At 40.7% G+C, this 16442-nt stretch overlaps 1 protein-coding gene across 8 annotated transcripts in view; it reads left to right on the top strand.

Moving 5' to 3' along the window:
• Window positions 1-16442, top strand: part of prdm16 (PR domain containing 16) — a 173015-nt gene that overhangs the window by 73874 nt on the left and 82699 nt on the right. The gene's annotated exons all lie outside the window — the stretch shown is intronic.

Genomic DNA, 16442 nt, shown 5'->3' on the forward strand with positions numbered 1-16442 from the left:
CACCTCCCCCCACTGCCACCTCTGCCTACAAGCCACCACCAGTGTTCCCAGGGAGATGAGCGCTACGGAGAAGAAGGCCCACAAGGGATTAACTTTTCACATGGCTGGGAGTCCTCGTCTCAAAAGACCTGACAACCCCAGACGGCTTGATTAAAAAAGAAAAGAAGAGAAGAGGAAAGGGGGGGTGGAAGGGTATAGGAGGAGGAGAAGAGGGGGAATTCTTCACATGATGGCCTTGAGAGAGGGATTTTGGATATTGGGTGTCTTTTTTTTTCTACATCCAAAGCCCCCATGTCTTGGTTGAGAATGAGCAAATTGTTCCTCCTGTTCTCTCACCACTCCCTGTATTGCCCAGCTTGGAGATGTGGGTGGGCACCAATGCTCACTATTGACTCTTCACAGGAAACCTGGAGATGTCTTTTAGTTTTAAAGAAACATTAAATTTTAAAATTTAATAATCATGCTTGAATTATTATTATTATTTTGCATTCTCTATTTATGTCATTGATAAATACCTAAAAAAGGAACAATCAGTCTTAAATTACAGAAAAAATATCATGGGATGTGATTTATTAACCAATCATAAAAGTATCTTTAAAGCTGTTCATTATTATGTGTATGTAATTGCATTACAGTCAAGGAAGACATTGGAAGAGCGAGTCGGCGAACCGTTGCCAGCTTAAAGTTCTAGTGTTCAAGTGGCAAGGCGCCCTATTTCCCCTCACTCTATCCCAGATAAATTGGGCATCTCAGGTTTGTCTGTGAGAAAGAGAGGACCAAAAATCAAAACAAATGCTCCCACTGAAGTGAAGATGGGAGTCGGGGTTGGCTTTCCTCTCTGGCTAACGGATCAGCAACTCAACCTAGCGGGACAGCGGGCCACTTAATACCTCCCATCTTGTCAGGTAACAGAGTGGCCCGACAGGGAGGTCAGAGAAGGTAGCAGGGTATCATTTTTCAGATCACCACTCACCCTCTGGCTTCCTCCACATGGCTCACTTACCCTCTTCTCATCTCCACTGCTAGGATACACTCACCCTCTCTTCCCACATCCCTAATATAGGACACAAACTTTCATTGAGAACATTTTCATGAATGTCTACAGCCAGTTTCTGTCTAAAGGGCAGCTGACATGAATCAAAAAATAACCAGTAAAATCTTGATAAAACATCTTATTCAGGAGTTTTATAGTTAAGCATTTTGAGATAATCTATTTATTACCAAAGTGGAGGTCATCTATTGGGCAACGTTGGTTTGTCTGTCCATCTGTAAGGTAGGAAAAGGTAAAGGAAACAGGTAGGAAAGACTGAAGCACTGGTGCAACAACAGCTTTTAAAAGGTGCGCAATTTCACAAAAATCACCACTAAGAAGAACAGGAAAACATCACAAACAAATAGGTGACTAGCACAGTAAATTAACTTTAATATCAGATCAGATTGGTCATTATTCGTGCTGCTTAGAAGGCATATGGCCCTTGATTTCGAGGAGGCTTGGAACCTTTTTTATGCACATTTAGACTTGCTGTACAGAAGTTCTATCCTCTAGGATATTGAGGGCATTCTTCCTGATCTGCTCTGTAGATAGAGGAACTTACAGATATAAACGAAGCCTTTATAAGTTTACAGAAATCTGGAGGCAGTTTGTGTTTTTACCTTGGAAAATGCCAATCAAAAAAATAAAAAGTATGAGCAAAAGTACACACAGCAGTCTCCTGCTTCCTCCCACAGTCCAAAGACATGTTGCTTTAATTGGTGACTCCAAATTGGTGTAGGTGTGAAAGTTAAAAAAGAAAAAAAAAGAAAAAAAGTGTGAATTCTTTTTATTTTCTATTTTCGATTGATTGGCGATCCGTCCAGGGTGTGCCCCGCCTCTCGCCCCTTGTCAGCAGGGATAGGCTCCAGATATGATACACTGACTCATATTCTTCTGACCATGGCACTAAATCAGTATCCAATCAGTTTTTCTTTGTCTGAGCACTCCTTTCCTGCAGCACGGCTATCATTAAGTGACTCATTTATGCCATCACAGGTAGGCCCACATGATAGCCTGCTGGTGGCTTTTAATGGGGAATGGAATTCTTTCTACAGTAATGCATGCTGAAGGAGCTGTGGCTAATGCAACCCCTATAGTTTGGCACTGCATTAGTGCCAGAAGACCCAGCAGTGAGCCTTTAACCTGAAGACGACAGGGCCATGATTATGTTCTCTGCAGGGTAGGCTTGGCCAGAGGACACTCAACTATTACACAAAGGGGACTTGCATACAATGACATATGCAGACCACAGGGTAATTATCATTTCTGCAAGTTAGTTATACTGTCTTATATTGTCATTTTACATAAAAGATTTTGTTCAAATTTTCAGTACAGACTGAGATAAAAAGAAATAAGATAATCATATACTCAACAGTAGTGTAGGGTGATTTTCAGTAATTACCCTAGGTAAAATCATACTTGACCACTTCAATTGAAATTCATATGCTACCTGAAAAATAACACTACATACACACACACTTTCACTCACAGAAAAAGTCAGATTCACAACAAATTGGCACATGCTCTCTGTGTGTCTCCCACTCTGTCAGCTCTACAGTTACCATGTTTACTGTCAAAGTTCACTTGGAAACTCACTGTCTCTTTTGCACACACACTCTCTCTCTCATTCACACACAGACACACACAGGTTCAAGTCGTTTTTCAAGATAATTCTTTCTTCTCTCACTTCTCTTGTATCCTGAGCCACTAGACACTGAATGGACCACAGGGAAAGCTGATCTCACAGACATATATTCACGCACACACACACTCACAAGGCTGTGTGTGGTCCTACCATCTCAGTCCTCACTATGTTTTCTAATGCTTCATCAGGTCCCATGGTCAGGGTCTTGGACTTAAGACTAATCTTTTAAATTCCTCACTGTCTCAGTGCCTTTTGTCTCATCAGAAGTCACTTGCCCACCTTTGCTGCTTTCTCTTCTACATTTTCCTTTGTAAGGTTTCACCTCCATGTGACAACAGGGGGTTTGGTTGTTTTCTTTCCCATCTTCCTCTCTCTTCCCATTTTCTTCTTTCCTTTCCTATTCCCCCTTTGCATAATTCAAATCAGAAATCCCATGTGAGTACCTTGCTCTTGACCTAGCTTAGAAAGCTCCTGATTGCTTTAATAGCAGTCCTTGGATCTGGAAGGTGGGTGTCTTTAAGGAACTCTGGTGAGAATGGTGCGTGTGCAGTGCATACTACCGAGGGGTGGTTGATTAGAACTGACCTCAAGGGTGTTGGGAGAAAAAGAAGTACAAAAATGCAAAGTGAGCATGTGTGCTTGCATAATTGGGGCAGTGTGGAGTGCAGCAAGGTCAAGTAGAACAAATGGTCAGTAGAGTGAGTTCCATAAGTCTATAAAAACACACAAAAAAGGGCACATCGCATGCATATGTATGTTTTAGGGGCATTGGTCACTTTGAGGTAGGAGATGAGGGTGTGATGGAAAAAGCTGCCAAATGCAAGAATGAGGTGGTTCTGGTTGGAAGTGGGAATCTCTCAATCAAAATAAATGTCAGTAGCATTAACATGAAAAGTATTTTGTGTTTCTTTGGCTTACCGTTGACAAGTAATATATATCAGTTACTATACCCAAATGTAAAAGCAAGCTTGACAACAAATTCAGAAGAAGTACACATGCACACAAGGCTAAGTCTTTCAACAGTGGGATCCCTTAAAGTCAGGAGCCCCAAAGTAAGCCCAGCTAAGGTTGGGGTGAGGCCTGTCAAACCCAAAGATTGAGTTTGAATTAGGCCCACCATTCAAAACTACTGAAAAGAGTTCCTGAGCCTCCTATTCTCTGCCAGCAAATTGGGAGGAAATCTGGCTATTGTGCAGAGTTTTGAAGAGGCTGCTGGTGAGGAGGGGGCTCCACACTGTGCTTACCTATAGATGGGAATGGAGACAAAGGGTCCCAGGACATCCAGGAGAGGCTTTGAAATCCCTGTTGGCTAGAGACAGAGGCACCCTAGAGTAGCTCCTGGTGTGGAAAAGGTCAATAGTGTTCAGTTAATGTAGATACCAACTGGAAAGGGGGGGGGGGGGGTCGGGGGGGATCCTTTTAAATCTTTTGCAGCTTATTTTACACAACAGTTTATTTTAATATGACAGATTTGAGAAGTGTGTGTAAAAAAAGCTCAACTCAAAGCACCTTATAATGATGAGGATGATGGAACACTTTGATTAGTGAGGACTTCAGTGACCTTAGTTGATTTATGTGTGGCTGTATGCAGTTTCATGTATGATAGAAGACAGGCAGTTCCTTAGGCTAAATAATAAGTGCATCTCCAAACGCATACACACAGACGTTGGCATTGCTACACTCCCGCTACCCTCTTCCTGATCAGCAGTGCAGCCCGGGGCTCTTCCGGAGTTTCTTACCCCAACAAGAGTCCGACTCCCCTTCCCCATGTGGCCTACTATACCAATGCCAGCCCTCTCTTCTTATTTCTGCTCTTCTCTTTGTGTGTGTCGCTGTCTCATTAATCAATGTCAAGCTGCCCAACAACAAGGCCAGCATTCTTTCTCTGCCTGCCTCCTTCAGTTCCTTGTATATGTCATTGTGACCCTCCCCCTCCACCGACTCAACGACCACCATCACCCCTTTTTACATGGCTGTAGAGCTGAAACCCAGAACCGCTTCGTAAATGTGAAAGGTTGCCCTGCAAAAAGAAAAATGAAAAAAAATAAGGAGGAGGCATTTCTCTCATTTCTGTCTTCTCTTCCTCCATTTTCCTGGCATCGTCATGCTGGGGGCAAGAAAGGATGCTATGGTCGTTTACATAATTCATCCGAGACACAAAAAAGTTTGGATGGAGCCGTCATGGGCGGTGGAAGGAAATGTATGCCTGTCTTTGTGCCCTGGATCTTTCTTTTCCCTACTTCTCTCCATTGATCAGAACACCCCACACATACAGTCATTGTCCCGTGTTTGTCATTAACCTCTGGTAAAAGTCAGCCAATACTCCTCCCATCAAGACATGTCTCCATGGGAAAAAATTAATTTCATCATGTCTCAGTAAAGGAAGGAAATAGCCATTTTTGCTGATGTAAAAATTTCGATGGACATGCAAGAAACAGAAAGGAAAAAGCAGGTCTATGCTTTGATTAAATCAAATGTGGGAATGCTGACGTTAGCAACAATTGCATACATGTTCAAACAATATTCATTCATGTAAAATAATCATGCTTACAAAGACCTTAAAATCAGCACCTACAGCATTTCTGTATATCCCCTGGGTCATAATCATTTTCCCCATTACCCCAAGTTGTTATTTCTTTGTCATCAACTGCATTTCCTCTTTTTTCTGTACTGTAGTTCTAATTTCAACCTGAAAACCGGTAAAAGCAATCACAGACCACCCTATCACTAATACCCTTTTTAAAGATTTGTCCATGTTTACATTGAATAATGAGCCCACTTCTTGTATGATCTCATTAACATGGTGTTTGTTTACAAAGAGGCAGATTGTCTCCAAATCAGGGACTTGTGATTAAAAATCCTTTCTCTTGCTATGCCCTCCCTTGTAAAGCATCTGTATATATTTGTACTAATGAATGGAACAAAAGCTTTAGGAGGCCCGGTGGATGGGGAAATGTCTGTGAGGGAGAGCAGGTATGGAGTGGGCTCTGCTGAGTGGTCAGGTGCCATTAAGGGGACAGTTAGAGAGCCGAATAGAGTGATGGAGACTTAAACAAATAACCTGTTCCCTGCCTCCTTTGGCCTGTTTGTCCCCAGATCACATCACAAGCCTTCTCCATAGATGATAGATGACCTTCCCTCTCATTTGTGTCAAAAGCTCCTGCCCCCTACCCCTCCAGGGTCACACGCTTATTCGCTGCGCTTGAGCACATACACATTCACTCAAACACTATGCATACTCAGACTACTGCAGCAGACCACACAATTGCCCTCTCAACCCAAAGACAATTGGCCTTTTTCATCTTTGTCAGTTGTTATCGAGACTCGCCCCTCTCAACCTTTCCTGCAGACTTTGTCATAAGCACATATATGGACAGACACACTCACTGTCACTCCCACTGAGACCTTTACCTCCAGGCAGCAGGTATGGATTTGTTAAGAGTTTGAGTGGAAAGAATGGATGGAAAGACAGATCAGGAAAAGGGCACAGAAAGAGGTAGAGAAATGGGAGTGCAGAACAGACACTGAGCAGTAAATTACTTTGCCAATCAATCTTTCCCCTGGGTAGCCTGGATGAAAGCTGTCCAAACTTTTCCCAAGTACTAAGTAACCCTCCTACAGTTTGTCAGCAGAGGGCTGGGAAATAGGATTGACAAACAAGTGGCAAGATTACATGTTGCTGGAAGCAGAGAGGAGAAAAAAGTAGAAGAGTAATAGGGAGGTTAAGCTCAAGAGAAAACGTGTTTTATGTGTGAAGGGAAATTTTTCAAGATATGCAGTAGGCATGGAATGAGATATTCATACTGACTAGCATACACAGGGTTCTGTCAAGGAAGCTTTGCACTGAGGAATGCACCCTATTTATCCAAAGTCTGGGTTATGTGACTTCTGACACACACACACACACACACACACACACACACACACACACACACACACACACACACACACACACACACACACACACACACACACATTTCTTTTTAAATTTTATTATACTATCACAGCTTCATGTATAACTCCAACCCTTAAACCATGTTTTAACTCCCACAAAAGTCATTTAAATTTTCCTTTTGGCCTCTCACTCAACCCCACAACTATACTGAGACAACCTAATCCTCCACTTTCTTTTTCACACTCTCGATCACACACACAAGCATGTACCTTGGCTTTTTGCTCATGAGTGGCATGACAAGGTGACACACTGTGATACATAACATGTGACTTCTCGCTGTTAACGTAGATGGCATGGATGTGCCGCTGTCGAACATGGACAGAAACACACAATGTTCTTTTCATTTTCTTAATACACAACAGGTGGAGGATCTCTCTCTCTCTCTCTCTCAAACACACACACACTCACACACGCACAAACACGCACAAACCCACATTCACTCATAGAACTTTCTTTACACTTGTTTTCTGGCAACTTTTAGGGTGTCTCTGCCCAGAACTGTGAAGGGAGAGTGAGGGCTGTTGGGAATGTTAATTTGGTAATTTGTTGTTTTACATAAGCAGGGACAGGGATGGTTGTGATGCAGCAAAGGGAACATACACAGTCAGTGTGTTTGTCTGCTGGAGGGGGGTTTTGGTAGTAAGAGAGGATAATTCTAGTGATAACATCCAGCTTGGTGATGCAGATGACTCCCAACCAAGTTATTTTTCTTTGAGAGAATTGGGCAAAAATACCATGACGGTTGGAGAGCAAGAAGCGCCCCATGCCCAAAGAAGGTATTAAGATGTCTCTGATACATGTCTGCCCTCCTCCTCCTCCTCTCCATGTCTCTCAGTCACTCTCCCTCTCATTCCTAAATCTGGGATGGTGGCCAAGTGCCACCAAGGACACTAAGGCTAATAAATCATCCTCGTTTCAACATCTGTCCAGTCCCAATGGGCTGCCCACTGCCACCACCCCACCCCTTGTGAAGATGGGTCCTTGGCTTTATTCCTCTTTCAGCATCTCTCCATACTCCCCCAGTGACACCCTGTCCCAGACTGACAAAACATCTATTGTCCCATACCGAAGTGAAGAAGAGACCCTCTTTTCCCCTCTTTGACAAAAGACGTCTGAAGCCAAGATGGGACTGCCAGCCGAGATGCCTGGGACCCGGCAGGGGTGCCCCCTCTCCCCCTTCTACTTTTCTCCTGCCCTCTGGTTCATCCAACCCTCGCTCTCACTCTTTTTTTACTACTGTGGGGGTCACTCACTCAGCTCACACCCCACCCTTTTCATAGTGGTGAACTCTCAGCCTTGTATAAAGACATCAAGTGACAGCATTGAGAGAAAACAGCCAGATTTGGCAGAAAGAGATATTCGACATGGCTGTCAGTGGCCATTCTGCATGCCTTTTGTTCCCTTGGATGTAGTTGAAATAGATAAATAAACAGTCATAGGCTGAAAAGCAAGGATCAGAAGCTTGTCGCTTTTTTTATATTGAATGGAGAAGAAAAAGAGGCAAAAAACCTGCTGCTGTCAATTAAGAAGAATAAGACAAAACTCAATTCACAGTGTTTAGATTTGTTTTCATGACCAAGGCTAAAAACTAAGCCATTCAGTGGCTTTCTGTGGTTTGCTCTAAAGATGGCAGTAGGTCTTCAGCATTGTGGGTGTCTCCCTGAGAAGGAGATGATTTGGGAAGTTGTCTCTGGACTCATCACTTAAGAAGCACACTCTCCACGGTTACTCACAAGGTCTCATTTACTGTGAATGCACACAATTTTTTCCCAGCACCTCCAGCTTAATCTCAACAACAAAGAGTACTGCCCCTAAAAGTGAATGGGCCAGGCTTCAGCTGTATTCGCAGTACTGTCTGCACATAAAGAGCAAACTCAGGCCACCTTGAAATCTTAAAAAAACCCAAATAGGTTAGTTTTTAATCTAAGATTAGTTTATTCTGTTTTTAATTTTAAATTATGCTTCTTATTTTCTGATGTTTTAATGTCTCAGTGAAGCACTTTGAATCACCCTGTTGTTGATCTGTACTATACAAATAAACTTGTCTTGCCTTGCCTATTAGATCAACAGAATAGATAGAGTTCAGTGTTTACTGGTGGGCCTTAAACCTTAACTTTATGTAAATGTTTTCATTTTCCTGAAATTACTCAAGCAGGGAAGAACATTTACCAACAAGCTCCTGTGATAAATTAGTCAATTAGTGTTGGTGGCATTTTTTGTTTCATATTTTATTCTGAATTATGTAGATGGAGGCACTGTAATTAATGTTTATGTGTGTGAGAGTGTGTGTGTGTTTGAGTCATTATGCGTGGAAATTTATTTGCCTCTAAATCTGAGTTTTGAGCGTTAGCTCATTATATATGGTAAGTTAAGATGGGAAAACATCTCCATAAAATCATTCTAAGAGTTTTCTGTTTTGACTAAACATGTTTTGCTCTTTGCTGTTTTCCTCAGCATAGTTATGGTCAGCATTACATCTAATATCATCTAACAACATTTGGAAAAAATAATATTCTGCATAATGCAATAAAAAAAAAAGGAACTTTAATCTGATTTTCCACTCCAAGGCAAATCACGTTCCTTCACAGCCCTTCTCTACCCCTTTTAACATTTAGATTTCCAATTAGCCACTGAGAAGAATGGCTAATTTACCATAGCACGCAGGAGCTTGATGTCTCAATCTGCCGAGTGTCAGCACTGTGAAAAGAAGCACTCTGTACCCATGCAGGCGCACACACAATAATAGAGACACAAGCTCTATTACAGGGACAACTGACGTAAATTAGCTGTAATGCTAACTCTGTGCACCTTTATTCATTTTTTTTTTACTTAGGTCATTAATGTGTAATATGTCCCCTTTTTTAAAATAAATTACTATAAAAATTTTATAAAGAAAACATGCTTTACTAACTATGAAGGTTAAGAACACATCACATAGTACAAGTCCAAGTGATAATGAACTGAGTAAATGCAAGAAGAACAGTTAAGCAAAAAAAAAAAAAAAAAAAAAAATAGTGAAGAGGAGTCTTAATGAGGCACAAGAGGAGCAGGACAGACAGCAGCTCAGTAGTGGCCCCATATTGACTCGTTTCAGAGTGGACAGCCAGCCAGCTTCTCTACACAACACCCACATTGTCCACTGTGCCAACGAGCCAGAGCAAAGCTCTGCTCCTCGGGGGGCTGCCTGAGACGAACACATTATAGATACATGTTAGCCTTGGCCCAATCCTCTGTATACTGTGTGAGGCACTCAGCGGAAGGGAGACAGAGGAAAGAAGGAAGAGATGAGAAATTAAACACATATGGAAGTTATTGGAACCTACAGAACGGATAAGCCTATCTGACAGTTTAACAGTCTCCAAAAAACAGTTTTAAAGAGCCTTATATAGAGAGCACTCATATCACTTTTACATCTACTGAATTTGAAATGCAGTGAAACATGATATACTGTTTCTGCACAGAGGGCATGAAGGAGAGGGGAGAGATGCTGTTTTGTGAAACAAGATTTTAGTAAGAACTGGCTGCATAAGCACATAATCTAGTAGTTTTGGCTTTATTAGTCTGTCAGAATGAGCTTACTGGATCTTCTGTCTATGATGAGGTGCCTGATGGGAAATCTCAAAGTTGTAGTACAGTCATGCTGTGTATTGGTCACTTGCAAGTGGCTAAGCTGTCCAGAAAGGGAATGAGATTTCTGTCTGTCTTCTAAGATCCGAGAGACATCAGTGTATTGGTTTGACTCTCCTGCACTATTTTTCCCAACCTGCTCTTAAGTGTGTATATTTCCACCACAAAATGTTGTTGTTCCTGCTTTTATATTTTCATTGTCATTAACCAGAGGCTGGCTGACTGACACCCTCCCCTCTGTGCATCTGCAGCCAGTCCCTCATTCATTTAGGACCCACCAGCGGCCATAGTCTTTATCTTGTCCAGGGCAGCCCTGTGATAACACTGTTAACAACAGTTACATGCAGCCACTGGAGCTGCCACTGCCAGGGTGAGTAAGTCAGGTCAAGGGCTTTTATCACCTTGAGATGATGCACCAAACTTGCTCCAGCTTCACTTTTTAGTCATCATTCTTCCATTAAGTGCATCTCCTCATTTCCCTGTTAAATTCTTTGTCCATCTTTTTAGTTTTTCTAACCCCTTCCCAATGTTCCTGCTCTCCAGTGGCAACAGTGTGGGGGAAAAAGAAAGGGAAAAAATTTTGTTAGACATGGGCAGGACTGAACGGGACCTTCTCTCTCTGTGCGCCTGAGGGAAAACACTGGTGTTATTTTAGAAATCACACTGTTAAAGATTAATGTGGGCCTGGAGGAGTGTGTCATCGTTTTTTAACGGCAGGGCTGAGATGCCGAATAAAGCCTGCACTGTATTCTGCCTCTCAGCCCGAGGACAGATAAGTTTCCTCTCACCAAGCTCACCACTGCTCTCCCTCCTTTTTTGTCCAATAACTGCCTCCCTAAGTCATCCTTTTTCAGCCTCAAAAGCCAAAGTGAACACAAATTTAACGTGAATCCAAAATCAGATCTTCTCTCTCTTTTTTTCTCTTTCTTTCTTTTTATTGTTGAGATAGACCAAGGCTTGGTTGAAGAATAGTATACATTCTGTCTTTGCAGATATAAAAACAATAAAAAAAAAAAAATGGGTCAAAGGGGTATTTGCAAACATTTTCCTTGCTGATTGCTTTTGTCAGGTGACTAATGGAAATTCCCAGATCCAAGTTGTGACCATGCAGCTCCCCCAATAAAGTCATCTGTCATCATCCCATAGACAGGCCAGACAGACAGACAGCTATAAACTCAGGTTCATAGGCCAGGACAGCGCATCCTATCTGCACATATAATGCTTTTGTTATTCTTACAGTCAGGATGATACTGATAACTGCATATTAAAAAACACTGGCATCACAGACACCAGTGAGGACAGTAATGATAACAGCTGTTAACAGCTGATGATGCCAGTGATAAAAACCTGTGAGGTCTGATGAGTCTCAAGTCTGAGGTGCGCAAATGGGACTTAGTATTCCTTGCTGAAGGTTTCTGCTGATAACGGAAGTGCTCGATAAGTCGGGGAACATCAATCTTGTGCCAGAGATAGTCGCTGCTTCACACTAATAGGGTTGTAAAGAGCATTGACCTTATATGGCCCAGCTAATAAACCAATTTGTGATGAGCCCGAAGGTCAATAGACTGGATATGTTTTTATTCACCTGCATATTAGGTGTTTTTGTTGTTGTGTATCGAGAAAGAGAATTTGTAAGTTTCATATACTTATGATGGAGTCCTTAAAATTGGGAAGCTTGATACTCAAAAAGCAATTTTTTTACATGTTTCATAAGAATGACTGAACTTTGGAACGACATGAAGTCTGTGTCAGATATTAAAATACCTGGCAGTGTGTTGCACCACAAAGTCCACTGTTAGACACAAATTTTCCTTTCAAAGCCTTGGGATAAACTGCAGCATCATATCATTGCTTTCGCAACATCATTTCCAAACAGTCTTTTGAAGTCTGAAACATCTTTGAGATGATCAAAGACCGCAAAATTTCAACTCATCATGAGTTTTGATGGCAAAAACATCAGACAAGAGATTTCGTGCAAGGCACTGGGACTGCTACATTATCTCCACTCAATTATATCTTCTCTGAAGAGTCTTCAAGGCCAAACCATAAAGACTCCAGAGTTGTTACTGTATCATTGTGAAGCAGTTTAGGACAACCGGTTTTTCCCACCCACTGGCGGTTTTGGCCCAGACACAGACTTAAGACAGACAGATGGGTAAACTGGACAGTAGTGAAACATTCTGTTGCAGTGTTCTGGGACATTGCAGTCATTATCAATTTCATTAGCCATATAAATCATGAAAGCTTGACATTTATTGTCGAGGTGATGGGTTGATTGTGTGGACTTGGAGACAGCTCTTGTCGTGATAAATGCTACTATCTCTTCAGCCCGAGCACAGAAAGACAGAGTAGGAAAAAACTGGAGTACAACAGACCAAAGCTGTTGCTGTACTGTAAAAAATTAGACCAAGCAAATAATAAGGATAGCACGTTGGAATAATGGTGGTTAATTTGTCAAGTCTTTGTTTTATGTTGTCACTTTAAAAAAATGTTGCTGCTCTTTAAATTTGTGAATTTTGTAGGATTTACAGTCTATTTTTAGTTCTATTGTCAAAGCTGACATTTACTAAAGTCTGTTATTAGAAATGTCATTAAATAATCTGGCAAGGAGAGTTACAGCTGGTCATTATTTAGTTGATACAGTCTAAAATAACTATAGAAACCTTTCTGCCATTATATTGAATGTTTTTAATTGTGTTTGCACTTAATAGCAAGTGGATTAACAGAATGTGGAAACGACGACTCATCATGGTTAAAAGTGATTATTTTCATTTGGCCATTAGGTTTGTTATCTTTTTTTTCTCTCTCCTTTGTATTAAACCAATTTAAAATTCCAAATCTGGCCACAACAGTAAAAGAAACATTTAAAGGCAATATCTCCAGACATTATCTTTTGGCAGTAGCTGCTGGCTTAACTGCTCTGGTATTTATATGTTTCCACCGTATAAATAATCTGATGGGCCACCAAAAGAAATCTCAAGCATAAAGAGCGTACTTGTTACAGTCCATTTGTTTTACACAAATGCTTTTTGTACTGTATCTCCACATCATACCCAAAATAATACACAAGCTAATAGCAGCCATCAGGGCTATTAAGCTGCCATTATTATTTTTGGTATTTATACCATATATGTGAGGGTTAAAGCACATTTGAATTTATCCTTAGAAGTTTATTTATTTATTTGTTTTTTTTTTTTTCCTCTTCTTCTTGCTTGTGGTGTTGTAAAATGCTGAATCAGTCAAAATCTGACTAACAAAGTGTCTCATGAAGACTAGAATCTGTTTACTCTTTCTTCATTCCATGTACGTAACACCATTCATTTCTGTCCTGCAAATTACCCAACATCTAAGCTTTATGTCTTCCCTGTAAACACAGAGTCCACATGGCATAAAAAGACCGTTGAACGAGTGAAGACAGCCATAAAAAAATATAATCAGGATTTTAGTTGCAATATTGATCACTCTTGATCATGATGTTGAGTAAATGTTGTCAATTTCAGAAGTATATTAACAATAAGCACAACATAAAACAATATAGTTAAACTTTAAAATAGAGTTCAGTGTTCCTGGAGTCTCTTTGGTTTATTTTTAATGTTTTTCATATCAAATGTCAGATGAGATGAGAACTGGTGCTATAAGTCACATCGCCCCACATTTTCATACCTTTTCAGGTGATCTAACAAATTATTCTTGGTTCCTATTTTGACATCTACTAACCAACTACAGAGTTTGCACATTGTCTTAATCTGTTCTTCATCATATTTACAGAATTCAACCATTTCCATATTAATATCATAGCAGCCCTTTTATTTAGCAGTGTTTGAGTGGATTCAGTTTCAGTTTAATGGATCTCTTGGGCTACATGCATCCTCTCTTACATGTGTAGATGGTGATCTGTGTAACTGTTACTTCTGTAATTATTTAACAGTCTTTGTGTGCATGTAATTTGTCATTGTTTAGTGTAGCAGATGAAACTGATATGTCCACAAGCACATATTCTTACCCTCATGCAGGAGATCCATGGTCAAATCTTTTTTGTTTATTTGCTGGTGAAATCTCATCAGTGATTCATTCGTCATGGCTTTGGCCCTCTCAACTATAATCATAGTAATGTTGTGTAGGGACTGTCCTCGATTAAAAACCCTCATGGTCCTGAAGAAAGCTCCTGCTTGTCCTAGCCAGCAATCCATATATAAACGCACTTAGCCTCCAAGTCACTAGAGACTTTTCACTTCAATGTTTGGGCCTGGGCCCAAACGCCTTCTATATGTGTGTGAGTGACTGTGTGTGTGATCCCAAAAATGCAGAAAAACCACAGCATGGATTTGCAGGGGAATGCCTGCTTAAATAACACACACAGCAAATACAGATACTCACATGCAGCTATAAAAAATGGACTTTCATAAGCGAGAAGAAATTTGCTTTCTTAAAATTTTCCTTATAGTCTTTAACATTTGTCCAAACTTACTTTCTGTCCATATATTAGATCAACAGCAACAGAGAGTAATTAAAAATTAAAAACTACCTTCTGTTTATGTTAAAATATGCAAACTGTGTAAATATTTAGCCACATCTCAATAAACTATATACAAAATTACTGGCCAGTTGTCAGTCTTCACATGACAATATCTCAGTGGTTGCTTTCCAGAAAGCCCCTGATGTGATGAAAGATCCTCCCCTCTCTGTTTTTCAGGGTTGTTTTTTTTTTCAACCCAATAAAAGGAATTCCTGGTTCGAATTAGAGATTCATATTGGCACCCGTCAGAAGGACGGACAGTGTGGTCTTGTATATGTTTCTAAATACAGCAATTCAGCTTGCAAGGGGAAATGGAGATGTGAAACATATGACACCACCAACTGAGAAGGCAAGATCAGATTTATGTAATGCATAAAAGTAAACATTCATATATGCATTGGCTGCGTAGGCATCTCGCTCAGCTGAGGTATGTGAAATGAAAAGTAGATGTGGCATGACCTTTGATTCGATCTATACGCCCCCAAGCCAAGACCTTAAATCTTACAACCATAACCTTCTGCTTGCTAAAAGGAAATATATGACATGGAAAGAATAGGAGATCATTAAAAATAAAGCAATATTATTTTTCTTCCTGCTGCCATGTGTCAATAAACTGCAGCCTATATCAAAACGAAGAGGCAAGATGTGATATATCATTATCTGAAAGGCGTACTACAGCAGCTGCCGATGCTGTGTAGGCAATCCTCTTAGACCAAAAGTGGGGTTATTTATTGGGTTTCAACTCTGTGGCTGTCAAAGCATCTGCAAGAAGAAGATCTATTGGCACCCCCTTATTCACTTATGATTATTACTGATCATCTGCCCAAATGACTTATCAATAAAGCAGAGGCCAAGCAGATAATTTATCTATATAGTTCTGTCGATATCAAGTTCAGACTCAACAGCCTTAAAAGGATAAGGACGTCAGGTGATGGATGGTCATACAAGGCTCCAATGAAAATATGACCCTCTTAATAAATTTGCAATATCCTGCTCTGTACCTAATCCCCCTCCTACATCCCTTTACATTCCTCTCAATTTCTTCTTATGAAAGCAAGCTTCTTTCCCAAGATTTCTTTGCTGAGTAATAGCAAAGGTAATTTTGTAACATCACTTCCCTGTATGGAAACTCTTCAATTGTCAGGTATATGAATGCAAATATTTGATATGCTCATTTGTACCAAGCGTTTGACACCAATGCTGCATGTCTATGCAAGCTCAGTGAATCATGCAGGACACTGAACTGATGAGACAAGCCTGTCCGGAGTCAGTGTAAACCCTGCCAGGAGATTACACTTTGGCATTTTCTTCATAAATCACACAAAGACTCTCAGGACATACAGGGTCAAAGCTCGTTCTGTAAATATCAACTGCTTGTATTTGACAAGTGGCCGTGACTTTTCTGAGTCGTACAATAGTTCTGAGTGTTTGCCTTCCAAATCTAACCTTTGTGCACTAAGCTCTATCTCACTAACAGTTCTCAGTTCCGTCACGGGCCGCACCCTGACCCATCTGGATGTAGGGTTGGGTAACATAGTTAGCTTTAGCACCATGTGATGAGTGTCAAACCAATGTGATCTGCCATGTGTCTCTAGGACATAATATTCCTCTGGGAATTTGTTTGCTTTCAGCAACGAACTGTATAGTTTTTTCACAATAAGCATTA

Source organism: Melanotaenia boesemani, chromosome 13 (assembly GCF_017639745.1).
Source record: "Melanotaenia boesemani isolate fMelBoe1 chromosome 13, fMelBoe1.pri, whole genome shotgun sequence".
Lineage (NCBI taxonomy): Eukaryota > Metazoa > Chordata > Actinopteri > Atheriniformes > Melanotaeniidae > Melanotaenia > Melanotaenia boesemani.